The 20128-nt window shown below is 56.1% G+C and overlaps 3 protein-coding genes across 10 annotated transcripts in view; 1 reads left to right on the forward strand and 2 right to left on the reverse strand.

Annotated features, from left to right (window-relative positions):
- The window catches only part of PRPF6 (pre-mRNA processing factor 6), a 180601-nt gene extending 177642 nt beyond the window's left edge, over positions 1–2959 (reverse strand). The window contains exon 1 of the mRNA XM_050746063.1: positions 2956–2959. The gene's annotated coding sequence lies outside the window, so the exon portion shown is untranslated. The remainder of the gene's footprint in view (positions 1–2955) is intronic.
- DNAJC5 (DnaJ heat shock protein family (Hsp40) member C5) overlaps positions 1–20128 on the reverse strand; it is a 217063-nt gene that overhangs the window by 79405 nt on the left and 117530 nt on the right. The gene's annotated exons all lie outside the window — the stretch shown is intronic.
- STMN3 (stathmin 3) overlaps positions 1–20128 on the forward strand; it is a 239048-nt gene that overhangs the window by 4753 nt on the left and 214167 nt on the right. Inside the window, exon 1 of one of the 8 annotated variants that reach the window (XM_050746350.1) lies at positions 5186–5195. The exons of 3 other annotated variants lie outside the window; for them this stretch is intronic. The gene's annotated coding sequence lies outside the window, so the exon portion shown is untranslated. Of the gene's footprint in view, positions 1–5185; positions 5196–6024; positions 6035–10123; positions 10134–13220; positions 13231–13658; positions 13669–20128 lie in introns of those variants that run through there. 4 more of the 8 variants (XM_050746353.1, XM_050746384.1, XM_050746379.1 and 1 more) reach the window with 4 other exon arrangements.

Below are 20128 nucleotides of genomic sequence, written 5' to 3' on the forward strand. Positions count from 1 at the left end.
CAGGGCTGCTGCCGCACCAGAAAGGTGGCATTTGCTCCCGGCCTGCTGGTTCCTCCCCTCCACACCTTCCTTCTTCCGTGCAGACCAGAAACAAGCCCCCTTCTTTTCTGGATCCTCTTTTCACTGGCTGCCAGCAACAGCAGTGACCTTTTCGGGCAGGTCCTGCCTGGCTGGGGTTCCTCTTTCTCACTCCCGGGTTGAGCCCCCACTCCCAGGCAGCGCCTCCCCCTTTTCTGGAGGGGTAGGGTGGGTTCCCCTTTTTCCCTGCCCTGGAAAGGGGCAGCCCACCTGAGGACAGGGTCACAGGCCGCCCGCCAGGGGGAGCCCCAGGGAAGGGGGCAGCTCTGGGGACTCAACAGCTCCCCAGACCAGAAACAGAAATGCACAATCAGGGAGTTTGGCAAATCCAGCCAGAGCCTCTGAGCCCAGGTGCCAGGCCTGCCTGAGACCCCAGCCTTCTGGGGAAGGGGTAGTTTCAGGCTGAAGCACCCTCTCTGTGCTCTCCTGCTCAGTATCTGGGTTAGAGGCACTACCTGACCCAAACAGGCCCCGCCCCTGGTTCGGAAGTCCGCTGAGGACTGCTGCTGTCTTTAGGGGTTGGGGGACAGAAGGACAGGGACCAATTAACAAAGGGAGCGATTTGGGGGGCTATTACCCCCATTCTAGGTTGCCAGATAAAATACAGAATAATATGCCAGTTAAATTGGAATTACAAGTAAATAATTTTTGGGTGTAAGTATGTACCAACTACCGCTTGAGACATACTTATATTTTAAAATTGTTTATCTGAAATTCCAACTTAACTGGATATCCTGTTTTTTGTTTGTCTGTTTGTTTGTTTTTGAGACGGAGTCTCACTCTTGTCGCCCAGACTGGAGTGCAATGGTGCAATCTCGGCTCACGGCAACCTCTGCCTCCCGGGTGTTCAAGCGATTCTCCTGCCCAGCCTCCCGAGTAGCTGAGATTACAGGTGCCTGCCGCCACACCCGGCTACTTTTTGTAGTTTTAGTAGAGACGGGGTTTCACCATGTTGGTCAGGCTGATCTCTAACTCCTGACCTCAGGTGATCCACCCGCCTCGGCCTCCCAAAGTGCTGGGATTACAGGCATGAGCCACCACGCTGGCCTAGATATATCCTGTTTTTAAATTTGTTTTTGTTTTGCTAAATCTGGCAGTCCTACCCCCAGGCACACATTCAGTTGAGATCCAGATGTTCCTGGTTATCCAGCTTTGATCTCGGATTGGCTGCTATGCTCATTGGTCAAGGCCTGAGGACAAAGAGTGTCTCAGGGTCCACTGGTGCACCTGTCACACCATCCTTTCCACTGGGTCCTGGGCAGCAACAGGAGCCCTGCCTCAGGAGCAAACCCACAGGATACTGCCCCTGGGGCCAAGGGATGGGCAAGGCTTCCCCTGGGGATTGGTGGTTCTGGTCCTGCTCAAGTGTCCGCCCCTGACCCTGTGGGGAAAGGAGCCTGTTGTGGTTAGGGGTGGGGATGGAAACTTCTGCAGCGTGGGGAGATGATGCCTTTCCCAGGAGCCTCTTTCATAAACTCAGCAGCTGCTTACTCTAGGCGGGTTGGGGCTGTGGGCCCAAAGGCTCTTGGCCCATTTCGTGCGAGACCACAGGAGTGAACCCAGCAACAGAGCCGAGGATCCAACGGGGGTCCCTGCCTCCTCAGTTCAGATCCTGGCAGCAGCAGGAGTCCTGGAGGACTGTACACGTAGGATGTTGGATGCACTAAACTTATTTTGATTCCCCTGAACAGGTCCTGCTTGGAGGAGCCTCGTCCTCCTGGGGGCAGTCTCCCAGCTTGATCCGCTCAGGGACTTGTTTGGAAATGGAGGCTTTTCTTTAGCCAGGCCCACCTGCCCTTAGCTGCCCCCACAACAACCCACCCACACACACACACACACAGAGAGCAGGAAGTTCTTGAGAGGAGGAGGGGAGAGCCTGGGACCGGATTCTGAGGGCAAAGGTCAGCAGGCTGGAGCCGCTGGCCCCCAGGGGTTCCATGCCTTATCCTGTGTCTGGCCCAGCCCCTGATCCCACCAGCCCACGGGAGTCCAAGTGTCCCAGAACCCCCAGCTCTGTTGAGACAGGAAAGCATGTGACAGGAAGGGAGCTGTCCCCTCTCTAGAAGAGCCCCCAGACTGGACCAGCTGCAGCAGCCGTGACCTCTTGTGCCCCCACCCCCATCAGCTCAGGGAAGTGTCCACAAGGTGGTGGGGGGGCTGTGTCCCTGTTAATCCATGTGTGGAGGCAACCCCACCCCGCACCCCAGTGCCCTCCAGGCAGACATCTGAGCGTGCACCCCACCCCCACAGGGCCTGCCAGTCTCTGAGCCCTCCACCCCTTGGTTCCCACCCTCCTGCACTGGGGCAGGGCTCTCCCGCTGGCCAGTTCTGCTAGGCCTCCCTGGAGGCCCTTGATTTATGCCGCTGGAGCCTGCAGAGCCAACCTTGGAGAAGGAAGGAGAGGAGAGAGAGAAAACCAGTCCCAGAGGCCGGAGGGGCAGGAACCAGGATCAGAGCCCCTGGCAGAGGGCATCCATCAGGGAGTGAGCTGACCTCAGCAGCTCCGGACGCAGGGAGCAATGCCCAGGCCTTGGGAAAACTGAAGCTACCCTGGTGGGTGCGGGAGCTGAGTCTGCACAAACGCCTCTGCTCAGGAAATGGGGTGCAGGGAAGGTGGGGGTGGCTTGGAGCCCAAGGACAGGAGGGGATGCTTCCTGGAGGATGCAGGGTCAGGAGAAGGGGCGGAAATGGCCAAGACAGCTGCTGAACATCTGGAGTCACAGAAAATTAATTACTCAGCGCCCTCAGGACGGTGGGGTTGGTGGGGGAGTGGCGCACACTGGAGCCTTCTCCATCCTGGCTCCCTGCAGGGCCTGTACTCTGGGCCTCTCTCCTGCCCAGGATGAAGGACACTGGTAAGCAGCGCTCCCCAGAGTGCCCCCCAACACCCATCTCAGTACACACCCCTGGGTGGCCATGCTGTGTATGTGTGGAGGGCTCACCGTCCTCCCTGCCTACGAGCACTGCCACTGGAGCCTCCGGCACCCCCACACTGGCATTCGGCTCCTCCCCAGGCCTGCTCCCCGTCTCCTTTGGGAATGAGCCAGGGTCTCTCCAGAATCCTTGACAGAACCCCCTGCACTGTCAGGGGAGGGAGTGGGGACAGCTGCCCACATCAAGGTAAAGTCTGGGTTGGGGTCAAGAGTCCTGCAGGGGCCAGGCATGGTGGGTCAAGCCTACAGTTCCAGCCACTTGGGTGGCTGAAGTGGGAGGATTGCTTGAGGCCAGGAGTTCAAGGCTGCAGTGAGCTATGATGGCACTGCTGCACACACACACACAAATCCTGCTGGCCTGCGTGACGTCGGCTGAATTCTTCAGGGGCAGAGTCTGCACCACCGCTGCAGAAATCGTCCACTGGGCTCCGTACACACACTTTGAAGGGTATGTTCAGGGCCCAGGTTCACCCTGGCTTAGAAGACCCTAGAGCAGGGCCCTTTCTCTCACTGCAATAACCAGTTTTTGATATGAGTGCTTATTTTTGTTATTCGAAATGTAACATTCTCATTGCATCCAGTGGCACGGGGATATAAGGCGATTAACTGTTCTTTCCACACTCCCTCCTAGATGTCCAGAGTTGCTATTCTGGACCGTGTCTTTCACACCCTCCTCTATTTGCCTACAAACATAGACATACATGGAGTCTTTTGTTTTTTGAGACGGAATCTCGCTCTGTCACCCAGGCTGGAGTGCAGTGGCGCGATCTCGGCTCACTGCAAGCTCCGCCTCCTGGGTTCACTCATTTTCCTGCCTCAGCCTCCCGCATAGCGCATAGCTGGGACTACAGGCACCCGCCACCACGCCTGGCTAATTTTTTTGTATTTTTAGTAGAGACAGAGTTTCACCGTGTTAGCCAGGATGGTCTCAATCTCCTGACCTCGTGATCTGCCTGCCTCGGCCTCCCAAAGTGCTGGGATTGCAGGCGTGAGCCACCGTGGTGCTGGGATGACAGGTGTGAGCCACCACGGCCGGCCCACACAGAATCTTATCTAGGGGTCTTCTGTCACTTTCTCATACGGAAACAGACCTGGTGTTCATGTCACTCTGCAGCAGGCTTTCTCTTCTCCGAGGTGCGTCCTGAGCGTCCTGCAGTCTCACAGCACAGGCCTGCAAATGCCCCCTGGAGTTCCTGCCCTGGCACCACTGTGTCCACTTCTGTTGTTGGACACACGGGCTCCAGACCTCTCCCCACTGCAGACTTGGGGCATCGCGCACCTTTGTTCAAGGACCCTGGCCTCTAGGGGTTTTCTTTTTCTTTTTTCTTTGTTTTTGTTTTTTTTTTTTTTTTTTTTTTTGAGACGGAGTCTCACTCTGTCACCCAGGTTGGAGTGCAGTGGCGTGATCTCGGCTCACTGCAAACTCCGCCTCCCGGGTTCACGCCATTCTCCTGCCTCAGCCTCCCGAGTAGCTGGGACTACAGGCGCCCTCCGCCAGGCCCGGCTAATTTTTTGTATTTTCAGTAGAGACGGGGTTTCACCGTGTTAGCCAGGATGGTCTCGATCTCCTGACCTCGTGATCCGCCCGTCTCGGCCTCCCAAAGTGCTGGGATGACAGGCGTGGGCCACCGCGGCGCTGGGATGACAGGCGTGGGCCTCCCAAAGTGCTGGGATGACAGGCGTGGGCCACCGCGGCGCTGGGGTGACAGGCGTAGGCCACCGCGGCGCTGGGGTGACAGGCGTGGGCCACTGCACCCGGCCGGGCTTTTCTTACTGGCCAGATTTCTAGCAGCGCGATGCTCAATCCGAGGGGGTATTCTTAAAGCCAAGAGCTTTGCCCCAGTTGCTTTTCCACAGGGTGTGACTGTGTCACCTGTGAGTCTTTGAGGGAGCTTCTCTGCAGGCTTCTTCTGTCACACTGGCGGCTCCACGCTTTTATCTGCGTTTTTAGTGGTCCCTCTGTGTTGTGTATTCAGCGAATACTGATCCCCGCCTCTGACCAGGCTGGCACCAGCAGCCATTCCACCCCGTGAGGCAATCCACTCCAGCTTTTCACTCCTTGCCCCTCGGAGACCCTCACCTGGGGGGCGTGTGGTGACCGGATGGAAACCACGGCCTGGATCTCGGACAGTCAGCCCTGGGTGTGGGCGAGGAGGGGAGATGACGCTGAGCCCGGATTGGGGGATGAATGGAAAGGGCAGGGGTCCCTTGGCTCTTGGCTTAAGCTTAGCCGGTTCGGTGCTTCCTGGCCCCTGGGTTTGGCCTCGCCAGCCTGCATCCCAGCCCAGAGGGCCCAAACAGGAGTCTCTGGTGGGGACTCCGACTCCACCAGGGGCACCAAGTCCGCAGGAGGCCACAGAGGTTGCCCCTTTTTCCTGGTTTCCCCAAGTCGTGGAACCATCGAAAATCCCTCAGGGTGACGGCCCATGTGCCCCTGCACCTTCTCCCCTCCCCGCCTCCACCGCACCTGCAGGGTGGTGGGTGGTGGATGGTGGGGACGGGCCCTAAGCAGGCGCAGGCCAGCGGAGTGGTCAGAGGGACTGGAGACCCAGCCCTCCCTCCCTCCCTACGCCCAGAGAGCCCAGAGACCGAGGGAGGCACACCCAGCTTGTGTCAGCAGGGGTGGGGTGGTCACTGACAGCCAAGTCAAGGTCCCGGCGAGCTGGATGCACGGCCCAACCCCAGGCCTTCCTTCCTGGGGTGCGTGGCTCCCACCTGCCGGGTGGGTGGGCTGAAAGCCAGCGTCCGCTAGGGCCCGGGCGTCTGTGCTGTGAGCTCAGGGACCGGGGCTCCTTCAAAGCCCTAGATCTGGGGGAGCCTCCGTCCCGGCAGCCAGGCTGGGCAGCGGTCCCTGGACCTGAGAGTGGAGGAGGAGTGGGGGGTGCAGGGAGGGGAGAGCCAGTCCGGGGCGGGATGGACAGACCTCGGACGTGCAAGGTCACCAGGAACCCAGGTTCTGGCTGGCAGGAGAGGAGGAAGCTTCGTCCGGGGCCCCCACTGCCCTGTGGCCACAGCTCGGGGGGGCCAGTTCTTGGGCCGCACCTCCCGCACTTCCCGAGCTCGCTCTGAGCGGATCTAGGTTGCAGCCCTGGCGGCTCCTTCTAAATCACTTGTGCAGATTAAAAACAGCAACTGTCCCAGAGCTGACCCCAGGGGACCCTGAAAGCTGCCCCCCCACCCCCCAGGCACTCTCTGTTCTCAGCGTCGGCTGGACTCTGGGGCGGCTGCTTCGAGGTCCCCGCCTCCAATACCTCCGCCCAGGCCGTCCCTGGGGAGCTGGCGCCAGGTCAAGCCCACCACAGCCCGGAGGCCTGGACAGGGAGCCCCTTCTTCTTTATGGCCCCTCCCCTCCCGCCCCCCTTCCAGTTGGAGAGTGGGGAGGGAGGAAGAGAGGAAAGGAGGAAGAAAGAGAGGCTGTCCTGAGGGGTCTGGAAGGGGTGCCCCCACCACGGTTCCTGTGGCTTCTCTAACTGGGACTGACTCCATGGCCAGGCCACTGAAACCCACAGGCACCAAGCAGATACACAGGTACCCCTAAAGGTGGCCCTGCCTCAAGACAGGATCTGGGGGCCAGGAAGGTACCTGGGCCTTTGCCCCGAGCCAACCCAGGAAGGCAGTGGGATGGGGAGCATAGGAGCAGAGGAGGCTCTGCCAGGGCCTCCATTACCGCCTTGTGTCTCCTGTCCCAGCCCTGGGATCCGTGCGAACCACGGGTCTGCCCACCCGTGCTGCTTTGAAGCTGCCCTGAGGGGAGGGGGGGCCAGCTGCCAGAGGTGTGTGTGCCCGCCCAGCCCCTCCAGCTGCGTGGGAGCCTGGATTAACCGCAGGGCTGCCAGCAGCCTTTGAAGTGCTGGGGTGCGGCCACAGGAAGTGGGCGGCAGCCCACCCAGGCCCTAAGTCCCACCTCCCCAGGGTAAGCGCCTGGTCCACCAACTGGGCTGGGAGCCCAGCCTGCAGCGTCCCCTCTGCACCCCAGGTGTGCCTGGGCTGGGGACTGTAGCCTCTCCCCCAACCCCTAGGCCCAACCCCAGCCCCACTTTAGTCCAGGCTCTTTCAGGGCGGCAATGGGGCCAGGAACTGGTCCCTCTCCCTCAGCTAAAAATAGCAGGCCTCAGGCTTTGCGGAAAGCCCCTGGGGCGGAGGAGGAAGGAGCAGGCCCTGGAGCTGGGGCTGCAAGGAGGGAGGCCTTACAGGAAGTGCCTGGCCGCCCCGGCAAAGGCTCCTGGTCAGCTGCTCAGCCCCCTGGAAAGCCCCAGGCAGTGCCTGAGTGGAGGCAGAACCAGGAGGGTGATGGTGGCAGGACCAGGAGGGTGAGGGAGGCTGACCTGAGTGGAGGCAGGACCAGGAGGGTGAGGGAGGCAGGACCAGGAGGGTGAGGGAGGCTGACCTGAATGGAGGCAGGACCAGGAGGGTGAGGGAGGCAGGACCAGGAGGGTGAGGGTGGCAGGACCAGGAGGGTGAGGGTGGCAGGACCAGGAGGGTGAGGGAGGCAGGACCAGGAGGGTGAGGGAGGCAGGACCAGGAGGGTGATGGTGGCAGGACCAGGAGGGTGAGGGAGGCTGACCTGAATGGAGGCAGGACCAGGAGGGTGAGGGAGGCAGGACCAGGAGGGTGAGGGAGGCAGGACCAGGAGGGTGAGGGAGGCAGGACCAGGAGGGTGAGGGAGGCAGGACCAGGAGGGTGAGGGAGGCAGGACCAGGAGGGTGAGGGAGGCAGGACCAGGCTGGAGCCCGTCACATTCCAGGTGGGCTTCCCCTTCCACCAGCTGACGTCCTTCTGGGCCTGGGTGGTCTCCTGCCGTGGATACCAGGAGGGCAGGACGAAGGCCGTTCTCCCTGCCTCCGCTGTTCTCTGCATCTGGTGATGACCTGATCTCCCCACTCTCTCCACCTTCCCCATTTCCCATCCTTAGCGGGAATCATTCATTCAGTGGACATGTATCGAGGGCCTGCTGGCTGGGTGAAGCACTGGCTGGTCCCATCCTTGCCCTCAGAGTGCTTGCCGTGCGCAAGTAGGGATTTAACCCAAAGAGGGATTTTGTTTTATTTTGTTTTATTTTTATTGTGTATTTATTTATTTGAGATGGAATCTCACTTTGTCGCCCAGACTGGAGTGCAGTGGCATGGTCTCAGCTCACTGCACCCTCTGCCTCCCGGTTTCAAGCGATTCTCCTGCCTCAGCCTCCCAAGTAGCTGGGACTACAGGTGCCCACCACCTCGCCTGGCTAACTTTTGTATTTTTAGTAGAGATGGGGTTTCACCATGTTGGCCAGGCTGGTCTCAACTCCTGACCTCAGGTGATCTGCCCACCTCAGCCTCCCAAAGTGCTGGGATTACAGGCATGAGCCACTGAGCCTGGTCTATTTTATGTTTTAATTTTATTTATTTATTTATTTTGAGACAGAGTTTGTTCTGTTGCCCAGGCTGGAGTACAGTGGCGCGATCTCCGCTCATTGCAACCTCTGCTTCCTGGATTCAAGCAATTCTCCTGCCTCAGCCTCCCGAGTAGTTGAGATTACAGACTCGTGCCACCAACTCCTGACCTCAGGTGATTCTCCCACCTCAGCCTCCCAAAGTATTGGGATTACAGCCATGAGCCACCATGCCTGGCCTAATTTTTGTATTTTTGGTAGTGATGGGGTTTCACCATATTGGCCGTGGTTGCCCAGGCTGGTCTCAAACTCCTGACTTCAGGTGATCCACCCACCTTGGCCTCCCAAAGTGCTGGGACTACAAGTGTGAGCCATCACACCCAGCCTAATTTTTGTATTTTCAGTAGAGACGGGGTTTCACCATGTTGGCCAGGCTGGTCTTGAACTCCTCACCTCAGGTGATCCGTCCACCTCAGCCTCCCAAAGTGCTGGGGTTATAGGCATGAGCCAGTGCTCCCGGTCAAGAAAGGTTTTGCAGGAAGCAAACACCAGCAGCTGCCATTCTGGAGGGGAGGTGGATCAGGAGCTGAGACCAGAGCGATGGGTAGGAATTCGCCCTGTGAATTAGGCTGTGGATTTGGGCTGACCCTGGGAGAGGCCCTAGTGCTGAAGGAATAAGAACAGAGGTCAGAGTGGCTGGGACCTTAGGGGTCAAGAGGAATGAGGCTAGGGATGGGGAGTGGGAAGATAGGTAGGGCTTTGCAAACTGGGGCAAGGAGTTGGAAAGGAAGCCAGTTTTTTGGGGTTTTTTTGTTTGTTTGTTTTTTGAGACAGAGTCTTGCTCTGTCGCCAGGCTGGAGTACAGTGGTGCGATCTCGGCTCACTGCAACCTCTGTCTCCCTCGTTTAAGTGATTCTCCTGCCTCAGCCTCCCGAGTGGCTGGGACTACAGGCGTGTGCCACCACGCCCAGCTAATTTTTGTATTTTTAGTAGAGACAGGGTTTCACCATGTTGGCCAGGCTGGTATCAATCTCTTGACCTCGTGATCTGCCCGCCTCGGCCTCCCAAAGTGCTGGGATTACAGGCTTGAGCCACCGCGCCGGGCTGAAAGGAAGCCACTTCTAAGAAGCTCCTGAAAATTTCTCTCCTGAACATTTCTAGGCTCCTGTCTGTGTGTCAGAGATAATGGGTGGTAAATGCTGGTGGGAAGGCTGTAGGGCAGGGAATAGCTTAACATACAAGACCATCCAGAGACCAAGTCCGGAGTGCTTGGGAAAGGCCAGGGCGTGCAGCGGGTGGGGACTGAGCGGACAGACGTCTCCGTTTCCCAGGCGTGGACCCCCAGGAGTGGGTGCAGCAGAGCGCCCAGACGTGAGTTTCGGGTGGCCCCCATCTTCCTGGCTTGACTTTCCCTACAATGGGCAGCGGTTTAGGAGCTGGCAAGGCTGGAGTTCTCAGAAGGTACCACGAAAGGAGGCACAGAGCGAGACTTCCCACATTCTCGAGAGAGTGACTAAGAGTGGACCACAAAATCTGAACTGGATAAGAAGGAAGCCCAAGAAAGGGGAAGGCCGCCTGTTCTGGAGAAAGGAGGGTTGTCCTGGAGCGAAGCGCTTGGTGAGGTGTGACAGCCGGGGAGGGGGCAGTTGTGCCACAGACGGGGAAACTGGAAGCAGTCATTTCGGAGCGTGTGGGTTTTGGTGACAGCCGGCTCCAAGGTGTGAGTGAGCCTGGGTGCCTGAAGTGGGGGGAAGTGGAGGAACCACACGACATCTCCCCAGGTGAGTTTAGTTTCAAGGAGGGATGAAGGAGGCATCTCCAGGCTGTGTGAGGTCTTCCCCTTTACAAACAGCCACCCACAGCTGCGTCACTGCTGCCAGCCACTGTTGCTGCCGCCTCATTGACCGCAGCCACCGTCAGCATCTTCGGTGGTACCTCCAGCCCGTCGCCACTTCCCCATTAGCCTCACCAGGACCCACCCTGGCACCGCTGCCGTTCACCCAGTGGGCGAATGTCTGTTCAGAAGTCCCTCCGGGTGCGGCGTCGTGTTGAGCTCTGGTCAGCGCAGCAAGCAGCACAGGCAAGGCCCTTGCAAGGGATGCAGTCATGGGGTGACCAAAACATATAAAGAGATTCAGAGGCAGGGCGCGGTGGCTCATGCCTGTAATCCCAGCACTTCTGGAGGCCGAGGTGGGCGGATCACAAGGTCAGGAGTTCGAGACCAGCCTGACCAGTAGGGTGAAGCCCTGTCTCTACTAAAAATACAAAAAAATTAGCCAGGTATGGCGGTGGGCGCCTGTAATCCCAGCTACTCGGGAGGCTGAGGCAGGAGAATTGCTTGAACCCGGCAGGAGGAGGTTGCACTGAGCCGAGATCACGCTATTGCACTGCAGCCTGGGCAACAGAGACAGACTGTCTCAAAGAAAAAAAAAATAGGCCGGGCGCGCTGGCTCACGCCTGTAATCCCAGCACTTTGGGAGGCCGAGGCAGGCAGATCACGAGGTCAGGAGATGGAGACCATCCTGGCTAACACGGTGAAACCCCGTCTCTACTGAAAATACAAAAAACTAGCCGGGCGTGGTGGTGGGCGCCTGTAGTCCCAGCTACTCAGGAGGCTGAGGCAGGAGAATGGCGGGAACCCAGGAGGCGGAGCTTGCAGTGAGCCGAGATCACACCACTGCACTCCAGCCTGGGCGACAGAGTGAGACTCCGTCTCAAAAAAAAAAAAAAAAAAAAGGAGACGGAGCGTGACTGAGCGTCCACTCCCAGGTATTTATCCAAAAGAGGTGACACACGTCGCAGGAAGACTGGCCTCAAACCTTTGCAGCAGCAGCGTTTGCAAAACTGGGAAAACCAAGTATCCATCAGCTGGCGAGTGGATAAGCGGACTGTGGCTCATCCCTATGCTGGGAAGGCAAGGCTGCCGCTACAGGGTGAATCCCCAAAACAGGATGCTAAGTGAGAGAAGCCACACAAAAAAAGACCACGTGCTTAGGGCCTCCTTGCAGAAAGCAGATGCAGGGTTGGTGGGGTGGGGCCCCTGGGGCAGTGGAGGTGGTTTCCTGCTTTCCCTTCGTCCAGGCTGTTCAAGCAGGTGCTAAACATTGGTAAATATCATCGTATGTAAATTATGCTTCAATAAAACTCAATTTTTAAAAACCTGTAAGGATGGCCCAGCTCGGTGGCTCACGCCTGTAATCCCAGCACTTTGGGAGGCCGAGGCGGGTGGATCATGAGGTCAGGAGATCGAGACCATCCTGGCCAACATGGTGAAACCCCCGTCTCTACTAAAAACACAAAAAATTAGCTGGGCGTGGTGGCGGGCACCTGCAGTCCCAGCTACTCAGGAGGCTGAGCCGGAGAATGGCGTGAACCCAGGAGGCGGAGCTTGCAGTGAGCCGAGATCGCACCACTGCACTCCAGCTTGGGTGACAGAGCAAGACTCTGTCTCCAAAAAAAAAAAAAAAAAAGTAAAGATTTTGAGGGGAACCACAAAAAAACACAAGGGGAGAGGTGGTGGAGGAAGGAGATGGTGTCCCTGGCAGAGGTGTGGCCTGGAGTGTGCCTCACTTTGGGGCAGGCATTCCTCTTGTTTGGACACTGGGGAGCAGAAATCCTGGGTCATATGGTGACTGCACTTACGTAATTTTAACTCCTAGGGAAACAGGCAAATTGACACTCAAGGTTTGTGTTGAGGCCATTATTTTTTTCTTTTCTCTTTTTTTTTTTTTTTTGAGACAGAGCCTTACTGTGCCACCTAGGCTGGAGTGCAGTGGTGCGATCTCAGCTCACTGCAACCTCTGCTTCCCAGGCTCAAGCGATTCTCCTGCCTCAGTCTCCTGAGTAACTGGGATTACAGGCGCTCACCACCACACCCGGCTAATTTTTTTTTTTTTTTTTTTTTTTTTTTTTTGAGACGGAGTCTCGCTCTGTCCCCGGGCTGGAGTGCAGTGGCCGGATCTCAGCTCACTGCAAGCTCCGCCTCCCGGGTTCACGCCATTCTCCTGCCTCAGCCTCCCGAGTAGCTGGGACTACAGGCGCCCGCCACCTCGCCCGGCTAGTTTTTTGTATTTTTTAGTAGAGACGGGGTTTCACCGTGTTAGCCAGGATGGTCTCGATCTCCTGACCTCGTGATCCGCCCGTCTCGGCCTCCCAAAGTGCTGGGATGACAGGCTTGAGCCACCGCGCCCGGCCAATTTTTTTTTTGTTTTTTTTAGTTGGGACAGGGGTTTCACCATGTTGGGCAGGCTGGTCTCGAACTCCTGACCTCAGACGATCCACCATCTCAGCCTCCCGAAGTGCTGGGATTAAGGTGTGAGCCACCACGCCCAGCCTTTGGTCATCGGTTTTAAAGTCTGCTTTTAGACGAGGAGCATCATTTGCCGCTCAGGTGATTGGGACGGACTGGCAGAAGCGCTCGGAGATGACCAGCCAGCTGGCATGGTGGGCATGAGGCTGCAACCAAGAGACCATGTGGGAGCAGGGGTGGAACCTGCCAGGCCTCCCAGACTGGCAGGGTCTCGTGGTCCTGGCTGAACCGGTGAGGTGAGGCAGGTCTTTCTCTTTCTAATGCCTTCAGGCCCCTCCAGGGTCCCTCGTCTCCCAGCGCAGTGAGCAGGGTCTGGTTCTACTGCTGCTCAGCTCCCAGGAGCTGGGGTCCCCATGGCTGTCCTGCCAACCGACTGTCCCTGGACTTCCTGTCCTGGGCCCGAGAGGGCCAGGGCCAGCCTGAGGCCTCTCCTGCAGGTGGCGACCCCAAGATTTGCAGAGCTGAGGACAAACCCAGGCCTGCTGGCCCCTCCCATACACGTGGGACCCCTTAGGGATGGATCCCCCTGGGGACGGGGGCGGCCACTCCACTCCGGCCTCCAGCCCCCACTGGAGGTGACCTGGACTGGCCAGGGACACTGCTGGCTGAGGTTGGAACTGGGGAGCCTCAGGCCCCAGTGACCCTTTCCCCTGTGGCCTTGCCCGGGGCTGGGAACCTCTGGACCTCCGGACTGGGCTGGACTGGGCGTCCTGTGTCCTGCCAAGAGGATGTCCTGTCCCCTCCCCCGCCCTCCACATTCCTCCAGGAGCTGCCCTGGGCCTCCTGGGGTGGAGGTGGGGTGTGAGGTGGACGGGTTGGAACGGGAAGCTAGCCCCTGCCCCTCACCCTGGCACCTGAGCCCCAATTCTCCCAGCCCCCAGCTCCCTCCTCTCGCTGGATCCGGAGGCAGTGGCCCCAGCCAGCACCTGGGGTTTTTTCCAGGACTGACTCCAATTCCCTCAGCGGGGGTCAGGGGGCAGTTGCTCCACGGAACAAAGGCTGGGGGAGGAGAGGGGAAGTGGGGAGCAGGGAAAGGAAGGGGCCGGGCTGAGCACATTCTGAGGTCAGCTCTCCACTGCCTCCCCTGCAGCCGCCCTCTCCTGGGGCTTCCTGCCCTGAGAGTGTGGGGGCGAGCACAGGGGAGAGGGAAGGCCACAAGCCCGCCCTTCGCAGGCCTGCCCTTTGGTGGGAAGGGTGTGGAGACCCCTGGGGCTTGTCCATCTACTCAGTGGGCTTCAGGGACATTGGACTGGTGCTGGGGGAAAGGCCAGAGTGGGCAGAGTGGGCAGCTCCACCCCCAAGCTTCCCCCACCTCGGGCCTCCCCACAAGCCCCACAGCTGGTGGTCTCTGGGCATCTGTGCCTATGTGTGTCCATGAAGGGGTGGGGCTCGCCTTCAGGGCCTGTGAGTCTCCGGGCATCTGGTGAGGTCTGCCCACAGCGTCCACACACATCTTCCTTGTGTCCTGAGGCGCCTTGAGTCTCACACACTCCTGAGCTGTCCCCAGGCAGAGTGTGTGTGTGTCAGTGTCTCTGTGTGTCTGTGTGTGTCAGTGTCTCTGTGTGTCTGTGTGTGTCAGTCTCTGTGTGTGTGTGTGTCAGTGTGTGTGTGTGTGTCAGTGTCTCTGTGTGTGTGTGTGTGTGTCAGTGTCTCTGTGTGTGTGTGTGTGTGTCAGTGTCTGTGTGTGTGTGTCAGTGTCTCTGTGTGTGTGTGTGTGTCTGTGTGTGTGTGTCAGTGTCTCTGTGTGTGTGTCTGTGTGTCAGTGTGTGTGTGTGTGTGTGTCAGTGTCTCTGTGTGTGTGTGTCAGTGTCTGTGTGTGTGTGTGTCAGTGTCTCTGTGTGTGTGTGTGTCAGTCTCTGTGTGTGTGTGTGTCAGTGTCTCTGTGTGTGTGTGTGTGTGTCAGTGTCTCTGTGTGTGTGTGTGTGTCAGTGTCTCTGTGTGTGTGTGTGTGTCAGTCTCTGTGTGTGTGTGTCAGTGTCTCTGTGTGTGTGTGTGTGTCAGTGTCTCTGTGTGTGTGTGTGTCAGTGTCTGTGTGTGTGTGTGTGTCAGTCTCTGTGTGTGTGTGTGTCAGTGTCTCTGTGTGTGTGTGTGTGTCAGTGTCTCTGTGTGTGTCTGTGTGTGTGTCAGTGTCTCTGTGTGTGTCTGTGTGTGTGTGTGTGTGTCAGTGTCTGTGTGTGTGTGTCAGTGTCTCTGTGTGTGTGTGTGTGTGTGTCAGTCTGTGTGTGTGTGTGTGTGTCAGTGTCTCTGTGTGTGTGTGTGTCAGTGTCTGTGTGTGTGTGTGTCAGTGTCTCTGTGTGTGTGTGTGTGTCAGTGTCTGTGTGTGTGTGTGTGTGTCAGTGTCTGTGTGTGTGTGTGTCAGTGTCTCTGTGTGTGTGTGTGTCAGTGTCTCTGTGTGTGTGTGTCAGTGTGTGTCAGTGTGTGTGTGTGTGTCAGTCTCTGTGTGTGTGTGTGTGTCAGTGTCTCTGTGTGTGTCTGTGTGTCAGTGTCTCTGTGTGTGTGTGTGTCAGTGTCTCTGTGTGTGTGTGTGTGTCAGTGTCTCTGTGTGTGTGTGTCAGTGTGTGTCAGTGTCTGTGTGTGTGTGTGTCAGTCTCTGTGTGTGTGTGTGTCAGTGTCTCTGTGTGTGTCTGTGTGTCAGTGTCTCTGTGTGTGTGTGTGTCTCTGTGTGTGTGTGTGTGTGTGTGTCTCTGTGTGTGTCAGTGTCTCTCTGTGTCTGTGTGTGTGTGTCAGTGTCTCTGTGTGTGTCTGTGTGTGTGTGTGTCAGTGTCTCTGTGTGTATCTGTGTGTGTGTGTGTCAGTGTCTCTGTGTGTGTGTGTGTCAGTGTCTCTGTGTGTGTGTCAGTGTCTCTCTGTGTGTGTGTCAGTGTCTGTGTGTGTGTGTGTGTGTGTCAGTGTGTCTCTGTGTCAGTGTGTGTCAGTGTCTGTGTGTGTGTGTGTGTGTCAGTGTCTCTGTGTGTGTGTGTGTGTCAGTGTCTCTGTGTGTGTCTGTGTGTCAGTGTCTCTGTGTGTGTGTGTGTGTCAGTGTCTCTGTGTGTGTGTGTGTGTGTGTCAGTGTCTGTGTGTGTGTGTGTGTGTGTCAGTGTGTCTCTGTGTGTGTGTGTGTGTGTCAGTGTCTATGTGTGTGTCTGTGTGTGTGTGTGTGTCAGTTTCTCTGTGTGTGTCTGTGTGTGTGTGTCAGTGTCTCTGTGTGTGTGTGTGTCAGTGTCTCTGTGTGTGTGTGTGTGTCTGTGTGTGTGTCTGTGTGTGTGTGTCTGTGTGTGTGTGTCAGTGTCTCTGTGTGTGTGTGTGTGTGTGTGTGTGTGTGTCAGTGTGTCTCTGTGTGTGTGTGTGTGTCAGTGTCTGTGTGTGTGTGTGTCAGTGTCTCTGTGTGTGTGTGTCAGTGTCTCTGTGTGTGTCTGTGTGTGTGTGTCAGTGTCTCTGTGTGTGTGTGTGTCAGTGTCTCTGTGTGTGTGTGTGTGTCAGTGTCTCTGTGTGTGTCTGTGTGTGTGTGTCAGTGTCTCTGTGTGTGTGTGTGTCAGTGTCTCTGTGTGTGTGTGTGTCAGTCTCTGTGTGTGTGTGTGTCAGTGTCTCTGTGTGTGTGTGTGTGTCAGTGTCTCTGTGTGTGTGTGTCAGTGTGTGTCAGTGTCAGTGTCTCTGTGTGTGTGTCTGTGTGTGTGTGTGTCAGTGTCTATGTGTGTGTGTGTGTGTCAGTGTCTGTGTGTGTGTGTGTGTGTGTCAGTGTCTCTGTGTGTGTGTGTGTCAGTGTCTCTGTGTGTGTGTGTGTCAGTGTCTGTGTGTGTGTGTGTCAGTGTCTCTGTGTGTGTGTCTGTGTGTCAGTGTCTATGTGTGTGTGTGTCAGTGTCTCTGTGTGTGTGTGTGTGTCAGTGTCTGTCTGTGTGTGTGTGTCAGTGTCTCTGTGTGTGTGTGTGTGTCAGTGTCTGTGTGTGTGTCTGTGTGTGTGTCAGTGTCTCTGTGTGTGTGTGTGTCAGTGTCTGTGTGTGTGTGTGTGTCAGTGTCTCTCTGTGTGTGTGTGTCAGTCTGTGTGTGTGTGTGTCAGTGTGTGTGTGTGTGTGTCAGTGTCTCTGTGTGTGTGTGTGTGTGTGTGTCAGTGTCTCTGTGTGTGTGTCAGTGTGTGTGTGTGTGTGTGTGTCTCTGTGTGAGTGTGTCAGTGTCTCTGTGTGTGTGTGTGTGTCAGTGTCTCTGTGTGTGTGTGTCAGTGTGTGTGTCAGTGTGTGTCAGTGTGTGTGTGTGTGTCAGTCTCTGTGTGTGTGTGTGTCAGTGTCTCTGTGTGTGTCTGTGTGTCAGTGTCTGTGTGTGTGTCTGTGTGTGTGTCAGTGTCTCTCTGTGTCTGTGTGTGTGTCAGTGTCTCTGTGTGTGTGTCAGTGTCTCTGTGTGTGTGTGTCAGTGTGTGTCAGTGTCTGTGTGTGTGTGTGTGTCAGTTTCTGTGTGTGTGTGTGTGTGTCAGTGTCTCTGTGTGTGTGTGTCTGTGTGTCAGTGTCTCTGTGTGTGTGTGTGTCAGTGTCTCTGTGTGTGTGTGTGTGTCAGTGTCTCTGTGTGTGTGTGTGTCTCTGTGTGTGTGTGTGTGTGTCTCTGTGTGTGTGTGTGTGTGTGTCAGTGTCTGTGTGTGTGTGTGTCAGTCTCTGTGTGTGTGTGTCAGTGTCTCTGTGTGTGTCTGTGTCTGTGTGTGTCAGTGTCTGTGTCTGTGTGTGTGTGTGTGTCAGTGTCTCTCTGTGTGTGTGTGTGTCAGTGTCTCTGTGTGTGTATCTGTGTGTGTGTGTGTCAGTGTCTCTGTGTGTGTGTGTGTGTGTGTCAGTGTCTCTGTGTGTGTGTGTGTCAGTGTCTCTGTGTGTGTGTGTCAGTGTGTGTCAGTGTCTGTGTGTGTGTGTGTCAGTCTCTGTGTGTGTGTGTCAGTGTCTCTGTGTGTGTCTGTGTGTCAGTGTCTCTGTGTGTGTGTCAGTGTCTCTGTGTGTGTGTGTGTGTCAGTGTCTGTGTGTGTGTCTGTGTGTGTGTCAGTGTGTCTCTGTGTCTGTGTGTGTGTGTCAGTGTCTATGTGTGTGTCTGTGTGTGTGTGTGTCAGTGTCTCTGTGTGTGTCTGTGTGTGTGTGTCAGTGTCTCTGTGTGTGTGTGTCAGTGTCTCTGTGTGTGTGTGTGTGTCAGTGTCTCTGTGTGTGTCTGTGTGTGTGTGTCAGTGTCTCTGTGTGTGTGTGTCAGTGTCTCTGTGTGTGTGTGTGTCAGTGTCTGTGTGTGTGTCAGTGTGTGTCAGTGTCTCTGTGTGTGTGTGTGTGTCAGTGTCTCTGTGTGTGTCTGTGTGTGTGTGTGTGTGTCAGTGTCTCTGTGTGTGTGTGTCAGTGTCTCTGTGTGTGTCTGTGTGTGTGTGTGTCAGTGTCTCTGTGTGTGTCTGTGTGTGTGTGTCAGTGTCTCTGTGTGTGTCAGTGTCTCTGTGTGTGTGTCAGTGTCTCTGTGTGTGTCTGTGTGTGTGTCAGGGTCTCTGTGTGTGTGTCAGTGTCTCTGTGTGTGTGTCAGTGTCTGTGTGTGTGTGTGTCAGTGTCTCTGTGTGTGTGTCAGTGTCTCTGTGTGTGTGTGTGTCAGTGTCTCTGTGTGTGTCTGTGTGTGTGTGTGTCAGTGTCTCTGTGTGTGTGTCAGTGTCAGTGTGTGTGTCTGTGTGTGTGTGTCAGTGTCTCTGTGTGTGTCTGTGTGTGTGTGTGTCAGTGTCTCTGTGTGTGTCTGTGTGTGTGTGTGTCAGTGTCTCTGTGTGTGTGTGTGTCAGTGTCTGTGTGTGTGTGTCAGTGTCTCTGTGTGTGTCTGTGTGTGTGTGTCAGTGTCTCTGTGTGTGTCAGTGTCTGTGTGTGTCAGTGTCTCTGTGTGTGTCTGTGTGTCAGGGTCTCTGTGTGTGTGTCAGTGTCTCTGTGTGTGTGTGTCAGTGTCTCTGTGTGTGTGTCAGTGTCTCTGTGTGTGTGTGTGTCAGTGTCTCTGTGTGTGTGTGTCAGTGTCTCTGTGTGTGTCAGTGTCTCTGTGTGTGTGTGTCAGTGTCTCTGTGTGTGTGTCAGTGTGTCAGTGTCTCTGTGTGTGTGTGTGTGTCAGTGTCTCTGTGTGTGTGTGTGTGTCAGTGTCTCTGTGTGTGTGTGTGTCAGTGTCTCTGTGTGTGTCTGTGTGTGTGTCAGTGTCTCTGTGTGTGTGTGTCAGTGTGTGTCAGTGTCTGTGTGTGTGTGTGTCAGTCTCTGTGTGTGTGTGTGTGTCAGTGTCTCTGTGTGTGTGTGTGTCAGTGTCTGTGTGTGTGTCTGTGTGTCAGTGTCTCTGTGTGTGTGTGTCAGTGTTTGTCAGTGTCTGTGTGTGTGTGTGTGTCAGGGTCTCTGTGTGTGTATGTGTGTGTGTCAGTGTCTCTGTGTGTGTCTGTGTGTGTGTGTCAGTGTCTCTGTGTGTGTGTGTTAGTGTGTCAGTGTCTCTGTGTGTGTGTGTGTGTCAGTGTCTCTGTGTGTGTCTGTGTGTGTGTCAGTGTCTCTGTGTGTGTCTGTGTGTGTGTGTCAGTGTCTCTGTGTGTGTGTTAGTGTGTCAGTGTCTCTGTGTGTGTGTGTGTGTCAGTGTCTCTGTGTGTGTGTGTCAGTGTTTGTCAGTGTCTGTGTGTGTGTGTGTGTCAGTGTCTGTGTGTGTGTCTGTGTGTGTGTCAGTGTCTCTCTGTGTCTGTGTGTGTGTGTCAGTGTCTATGTGTGTGTCTGTGTGTGTGTGTCAGTGTCTCTGTGTGTGTCTGTGTGTGTGTGTGTCAGTGTCTCTGTGTGTGTGTGTGTCAGTGTCTCTGTGTGTGTGTGTCAGTGTCTCTGTGTGTGTGTCAGTCTGTGTGTGTGTGTGTGTCAGTGTCTCTGTGTGTGTCTGTGTGTGTGTCAGTGTCTCTGTGTGTGTGTGTGTGTCAGTGTCTCTGTGTGTGTCTGTGTGTGTGTGTCAGTGTCTCTGTGTGTGTGTGTCAGTGTCTGTGTGTGTGTGTGTCAGTGTCTGTGTGTGTGTGTGTGTCAGTGTCTCTGTGTGTGTCTGTGTGTGTGTGTCAGTGTCTCTGTGTGTGTGTGTGTGTCAGTGTCTCTGTGTGTGTCAGTGTCTCTGTGTGTCAGTGTCTCTGTGTGTGTCAGTGTCTCTGTGTGTGCGTGTCAGTGTCTCTGTGTGTGTCAGTGTCTCTGTGTGTGTGTCAGTGTCTCTGTGTGTGTCTGTGTGTGTGTCAGGGTCTCTGTGTGTGTGTCAGTGTCTCTGTGTGTGTGTGTGTCAGTGTCTCTGTGTGTGTCTGTGTGTGTGTCAGTGTCTCTGTGTGTGTGTGTCAGTGTCTCTGTGTGTGTCAGTGTCTCTGTGTGTGTGTCAGTGTCTCTGTGTGTGTCTGTGTTTGTGTCAGGGTCTCTGTGTGTGTCTGTGTGTGTGTCAGTGTGTCTGTGTGTGTCTGTGTGTGTGTGTCAGTGTCTCTGTGTGTGTGTGTCAGTGTCTCTG

Source organism: Macaca thibetana, chromosome 10 (assembly GCF_024542745.1).
Source record: "Macaca thibetana thibetana isolate TM-01 chromosome 10, ASM2454274v1, whole genome shotgun sequence".
Classification (NCBI taxonomy): domain Eukaryota; kingdom Metazoa; phylum Chordata; class Mammalia; order Primates; family Cercopithecidae; genus Macaca; species Macaca thibetana.